This window comes from Eupeodes corollae, chromosome 1, assembly GCF_945859685.1.
Source record: "Eupeodes corollae chromosome 1, idEupCoro1.1, whole genome shotgun sequence".
Lineage (NCBI taxonomy): Eukaryota > Metazoa > Arthropoda > Insecta > Diptera > Syrphidae > Eupeodes > Eupeodes corollae.
Window position 1 is genome coordinate 42,164,796 of NC_079147.1, and position 7,430 is coordinate 42,172,225.

A 7,430-nucleotide genomic window follows, 5' to 3' on the forward strand; every position below is an offset into this window, starting at 1 on the left:
TCAAGTCTAAAGTTAGTCAATGCTCCCCCTTGAGCTCTAAGAGCTTACATGTATGACAATATTTTGTTTTCGAAATTAATTATTTCAAGGGAACGTGACCAAGCTATTAGAAATGTGTTTAATATGGTGATTGACATTCAAATAAGTGCATATTCATAGTTGTCACGAAAAGGGTAGATTTTGACGCGATACAATGGATATGAAACTTACGCCATGTTTTGTTTAAATAAAAAATACATAGTTAATAAAAAAGTAAATTTTGTATTCCACATTCGCGTAGTACGGGTAAAGAACGAATCTCAGTACTTGACAGTACGACTGAAGTTGGGCTCGAGAGTATGCTGATGATCTTGATCCTAGAATGAGGAGATCATTAATAAAAATGAGAAAGAGTGTTGTAGATAGAATAGAGCCCTGGGGCACAATAGTATTTACATCCAATACCACTTGTATTGAACGACCCGAAAGGTAATTACTAATCCAATGAAGCAGGGATTTGTAAAAACCGAAAGCACGCATTTTCGATAAGAGGGCCAGATGCCAAATGCTTTTGAAATATCAAGTGCAATAAGTATGATATTTTAGAACCATTTTAATTAAACCATAAAAGCATGTACACAATTAACTTTAATGCAGTCTCTTTGCAAGTGAGAAAATTTAAGAACTTTTAAAAATTTTACACCTAATGGAAATTTTTGATTTTTTTTCCTTACAATAATTTATCCATTTAAAAGTCAAATTGTATTTATCCTCAGCCAAACACCTACACTATCAACGCCTACATAATCAAAGCTTAAAACCTCCAAAATTTTTCACAAAACAAAATCGTATCAACTAAACACCTCAATTTAAATGGCGCCCAACGAAACATGTTTGGATTAAATTCGAATACAATTTTTGTTTTTATCTTGTATTTTTGAAACAACCAAATTATTTTTTACCGAATGGGATAAGTAATTAGTTAAAAAAAAAAAATCTCACAAAAATGGCGCCCAACGAGAGCAATTCACATTAATCCTATTGATTAAAATTAAGGAATAAATAAACTAGGAATTAAGATGTGTTTGAATTTATTCCTATGCCATTAAGATGTCCCGTCCTTGCTAAGGGTTTTAATGGGGAAAGCCTTCATTGTTTTCATTGCTTTTATGTATTAAAAAAGATAAAAACAAATAAAAGTCTCCTTACTGATGTCTCTATATGGGCGGTAAAAACCTTCTTATAGCATATAATTAATAGCCGCAGCTCATAAATTCTATTGTTGACACTACAATTAATTGATGTTAGTCTATCTTTAAATAAATAGAATCTCTAAAGAAAAAATATCATCAATAACACTGGTCATTCAAAACAATTTATTAAATTAATCATTGCCTTTGTATAAGAATAAACATAAACTATTAATTTTTAAATATATTTTAATTAATTTTCAATAAATATTTTCGTGCTGACCTTCCGCAAAGATTTGTTTAACTGATGCTGTAGATGTCTATTATGATGCATGATCAAGGTCATGTACCTTAACAGACCTCTACCTATCTAGAAACACTAACCACAAAACATTTCCCAGTAAAAATTGATTTATTTTCGAATACCTTTAGCTGTCAAAAGTAAATATTAAACAGTTTTATTTTTGTTTTGAGATTTTTTGTTGAATTGAAAAATCCTTTCCTTTGTTAACATCTTTTTCTCATATTTTAAAAATAAGTCTAGAACCGTCTTTCAATTTATTTTAAAGTTAAACCGCAAAACAGAATTATGACAAAAATTCATGGAAAATATCTTCATCATAACCAAAACAATAAAGAGTGAATATTTATTTTAAGAGTTGAGTTTGGGTCATGATGGGAGAGAGTGAGTAGGATAAATATGGACATATCAACAAAAATATCTCTCGCACTGTTGCTCTTTCCAAAGCAGAAAAACCCTCTTTTGTTAACACAAATACCTGCGCAGAGTGTTTCTGGTTAGGTCTTGGTATTTTTGTTTAACTATTTTTCTTAAACATTTTTCTGTTGTCTCCTTAACCACATTTTTCTACAAAAACAAATTTTTCATAACAATGTTTTAAACATTTAAATTTTGTATATCAAAAATCCCATTTCAATCAAATGGAAAATACAAATGTCATTTTTGACAGTTGAAATAACAAAATAGAAAATGTCTGATTTTGAGAGAGAAACAATTTTTGTTCATGCATAACAAAAAAAAAAAAAAACTCTGACATCTGACAGTTCAGTTTGCAAAATTGCTGCGGTAGTGTATAGTGAGTGAGAAGTGAGTAGAGTCAGAGTGATGCCAATGAGGCCACTAGGCCTTGGTCACGGGGATAAGTGAGATGCGAGAGTGTGGCGAAGTACTTCACACGTAACAGCCAGCAGCGTATAACTCTATAAAAACAACTGCATTGGGTATAGGTATTTCTAGTAGAGTCAGAGCCATCAAGAGATAGCAAAGGTAGATAGGTAGGTGGGTTTAAGGTATAGCCTGAGAAGATATGATCTTAGGTATAGTAAAAAGGTAAAGGTAGCTATGTTCGTATAAGGTACTCCCACTTCTTTTCATATATACTACCACCTACCTTCATTATATTCGCATAACATCGAACAAAACAACAACAACAACAAGAAAATCTTTATACCAACACAAAGACGACGGAAAGAAGATAGAGCCGTGCTATTTTATGGCACTTTTAACGATTGCCACTTTGGTTATTTGTGACCAAATTTGTTCTTTTTCTTTGGCCTGGCTAAAGTGGTATTGCTGTCAAATTTTGACATTTGACAACTATGCAGTTATAAAATATTAAATGCAAGAAAATTGTAAAAATTACCGACATTTTACAGCAACAGTTCGCATCTTTGCAAGAATTATTGAAAATCTAATCACAATTTTGGGCCACCGAGATCTAGTAATTCAAATACACTTAGGCTCTTTTCTTTGGACCCAGGTGGGAGAAAAGGTCTTTGCATGTGTTTCACAATTGATTCAAGACCTTTGTGAGTTATCGAAGAATACAATTAAATAAATAAATTAGGAGGAGCAACAGTCATTTACTGCAAGTCATCTCAGAGATGGAAGGGACCTACAGTTTTATTCCGAATTCGAACGGCTAATTTGAGAAAGCATTTTTTATAACAAGAATTAATCTTGAAGTGTTTGTCAATTCCTCACAACAGGCCACCGGGATCTCGTAATTGAAACACAATTATACTCTTTTCTTTGGGCCCAGGTGGGAGAAAAGGTCTATACCAATGTTTCAAAATCAATTCAAGACCAAAAAGATAGAATTTGTGAGTTATCGAAAAATACAATTATTAAATAAATAAATTAGGTAGCACAAAATTCCATAGACTGCGAGTCATCTCAGAGATGGAGGGGACCTACAGTTTTTATGCCGATTCCGAACGGATAATTGGAGACAGCACTTTTCTTGACAAGAACTACTCTTGAAGGGTTTGTCAGTTCCTCACAGGAGGCAGTACCCCTGGAAAAAAAAAGCAGGGATTGAACCCAAGACCTCTAGCATGACAATCATTTGCACTACTACGGGTACTAGATCTGCGAATTGGTCTTGAAAACCCGGTTCAAAAATATGTATGCATTTTCATAAGCGTTTTTAACATTTGTTTTGGTTTGTCGCTATTTGAAGGCGATAAAACATTTATTTCTATTTAATATTTGCAGCTTCACAATATCATTTTGAATTTTTGAAGTTAACAGTTCTTCAATGTTTTTATAGTTTCAGTGATGCCATGTTTTATTTTTTTTAGAGAATTTTATTGAGTAACTTTAATTTTCTTAGATGGTTTCTGGGATTTAGATCGTTTTAGGAAAATATTAAAAAATATATGGTTGGTTTTCTTGAATAGAACAAACAAAAGAAATTTTGAATATACCCAATATACCCAGTTTTAAAGAGAAGGTTGCATACCTCTCCGTTTTCCTGGCGCACTATCTATTTGAACAAAAATGATGTAAGCGTGCATAGTGAGTCAAAACAAATTCTAGGAAAAAAATTAGTGTTGAAACCGAAAAAGAAGTAATTTTTGTATGATTGAAAGCTGTTTCCTCGCTTTAATATTATGAACCTTTTCATTTCGAGCTGTCAAAAGTATACTTTGGTAACAGGAAGTCTTCCCGAAGTTCCTATATCTAAAAATTGTTCGTGATATATCCGACTATGTAGAATATTTTCATTATAAATTAAATAAATTGTTTCCAGGCTTAAATAATTTTGTTAAATTTCAAGTGAATTCGGTCATTTTTATTTTAAATTTTGGGTAAAACAATTCATATCAAGTGGCAATCATCTTTTAGTTGTTGTTTCTTTCTTCATCTTAAAAAATTCACCTGAGAAATTTTGTTTTTATTTTGTTGGTCTATCAATGATGGAGAATAAGAAACAAGTTATCTAGTACAAAAGTATCAATAACGGAAAAGACCATAATTCTCGTTAAATTGGAAAATTTATTTGGGGATTTATAATTTTTGTACAGAGTTCAGGAAAAACATTGCCATCACCGCATATCCGCTGCTGCCGCGCGCCGTATCCGTTTATCCGTTGAAGTTGTTATTATTTTTGACGGTTGATGATTTGTTCTTGCGTGTGACAGATGGAAAAGGGGGAAAATGTTTTTGAGGCGGGAGTGGGGGAATATATTTTGTTGTTATTTTCTTCTTTTTTTTTGCTAGCAACCGATATTTTAACCACGAAGGTAAACCACTAATACACAAAGAGGTACACAAAACACGCTACATATGCTATTCAACAGCTATTCGCAAACACAAACACACACACCACACAAACACAAAGACAGACAATCATAGCATAGCAATATCACGGGTAGTCGATTTCGTTCGTAATTCGTAACTCGTAATTCGTAGTAGCACAATAATTAGGGAAAATACGAAAATTTATTGGATTTTTATGAAAGAGGTGGTTTGTCCGTTTAATGGGATTTTCGTTGTTTGTCGTCGTGGTACGTCGCGTCGCGTGGTTATTCAATAATAACGAAATTTAAAATTTTGCTTTCAACTTAACTTTATTCGAAAAGACTTATTGGATTTTTCTTTTTGCTTTTCAAACTTATGGGGATTTCGATTCTATGACGACGACCAAAGAGAAGACCATACTTCACACACGATTCCAATAAGATATTTTCATTACCTTTTCGATTTCAGTTAAAGGATTTCTACCTATACGAATACGAACCACCGTTTTGTTGTTGGACTAAGATTTAAAACCTTTATTCATGGAATCTATAAATCTTTTTGATTGTTTTTTTTTTTTTATTTTTGTATCCAAAACAAAATGACGAATGAATTACGAACCGTGTTGCAAAGATACCAACCGAACCGTTTCGTATTTAACCGTCGACTAAAATACTCGTAATGTTCAATTCGTATTGTATCCAAAAGAGACAGCACAGCTATACTCGTATGTAGAAGGAGCAGCAGGTAAATTTGTTGAATCACACACTCTTTGGGAGACTTTATCTTGGAGAAATAAAAAGAACCCCAATTATTCGACTCTTTAAATTTTCGTTATTTTCTTTTTGATTTTGTTGTTGCGGAAAATCTACAAGTTGTAAAGAGAGTTTATGCGACTTCGTGGAGCGAGAGTGTGCGATGCACAATTGAAAGATAGTTCTTCTGTAGACTCTATTAACAGTTATGGGTGGAAAACTGTTAAAAACGGTTCAAAATAAAAGATAGATAGATTGAGTTTGACTCGAACTTGGGTAGTAGATACTTTTAGCAAATGGAAATGGGAATATCAGTAGGAAAGTGTTGCCACTTAACTTCAAAATGAAAGAGAAATCATGTATTAAAAATTTGTATGTGGTTTGATAAACATAGCTCAGTTTTGAGAGACAGGAACTTGAAAGCCTTGAGTAAGAGTCAGTCTTTTAAGGACTCGGTTTTGAACTAAAATTGATACAACCTAAAATTAAGCAAATATTAAAGATATAAAACAAAAACGTGACACGGTAAACTGATAACTTCCTATCCTGTCTGTCGATTTGTCTTGCTTAAAAGGTTTGAAGGTTTTCGTGTTATGTTCGAAAAAGTTGTCAATTGAATTATTCTAAAAAATTTTAAAAATTAATAACAATATTTTGCATATGATGAAATAGTTTCATTTCAAAATCTATTTTTGTTAACGAGATTTTGTAGTCTTTGACTAATTTTTACCAATTTTAGTAGCATTTCTTTAAAGTTTTTATTTCTTATATAAACAAATATAAATTGGATGAATGAAATTAATCAATATTTTCTATTATTCACAAGATACCGAAAATCAATTTATACAAATTATGCCAACTATTTTTTGTAGATTTTAAATTTTTATGAAAAAAATGACTGTTAAATTTTTATAAAAAAAATTACTGAATGTTGAAAACAATATTTTTTATAAAATACTTTTAATGCGAAACCTACGTTTTATATTTTTACCAACTTTTGTTATATTTTCTTTTAATTTTTTATTTTTTTTAAGAAAACTGTAAATTCGATTTTTCTCAAGATTTTACTGAATGTTGACAACAATAGTTTTTAAAAGATAAAATTAGTTAGAAGCCATAATCTCAAACTTTTGAAAAGATATTTGAGTCGAAAATCAATTTTTATCAATTTTTGTTAAATTTTCTTTTAAGTTTTTATTTTGTGTAAAAAAACTGTCAGGTCGATTTTTCTCAAAATTTTAACAGATGTTAAAACGTTATTTTTCGTATAAAATCATTTTGTATTCGTAAAATTTTCGAGGTGAAAATTTTTTTTCAGTTTTTTTTTTTATTTATTCGTTAAAGTCTCAAGAACCAGTAGAAAAAACGACTTCAAACAAATTTTGTTATAGAGATAATAATAAAGAAAGATACAAAAAAATGCAAATAAGACTCCCATGAAAATTAAAAGGTTTTTTTTTTACCATAGCAATTTAAAAAAAAAAATTGTTTGGCTAACCCAAAATATTTCACGAACCAATAACGCTAACGACTTGAATTAAATTTTAATTATACACTCTACAAAATAATGATAAGGACAAACACAAAATACGATTTTTATCATTTGCTATCGAATTTTAACAAACCAATTTTACTTTAAATGTATGTCTCCCGCAGAAGCGAACTCAGAACTCATGTAAATGTATATTTTCAATCAAAACCCGTTTATTTCGTTTAAATATTTAAAAAAATGTGAACGCTACAAGGCTAAGCGCAAAGCACCAATCAATTTTTTTGCATGCGACATGCCCTTAAGTGCTTTAACAACTAAACCTAGAAATAAAAATAGAAATATAAAAAGAGGCTGGGATGCGACCCACACTGATAACTTCCCATCCCTTCTGTCGATTTCTTTTGCTTGAAAGTGTGTCTATATGTACTCGTATCAATTTTTAATAAATTTGGGTACAATTTTTTGTAGAT

At 31.0% G+C, this 7,430-nt stretch overlaps 1 protein-coding gene across 1 annotated transcript in view; it reads right to left on the reverse strand.

Moving 5' to 3' along the window:
* LOC129940919 (uncharacterized) overlaps nucleotides 1–5,373 on the reverse strand; it is a 480,879-nt gene extending 475,506 nt beyond the window's left edge. The window contains exon 1 of the mRNA XM_056049447.1: nucleotides 5,171–5,373. The gene's annotated coding sequence lies outside the window, so the exon portion shown is untranslated. The remainder of the gene's footprint in view (nucleotides 1–5,170) is intronic.
* Nucleotides 5,374–7,430: the final 2,057 nt, after the last annotated feature.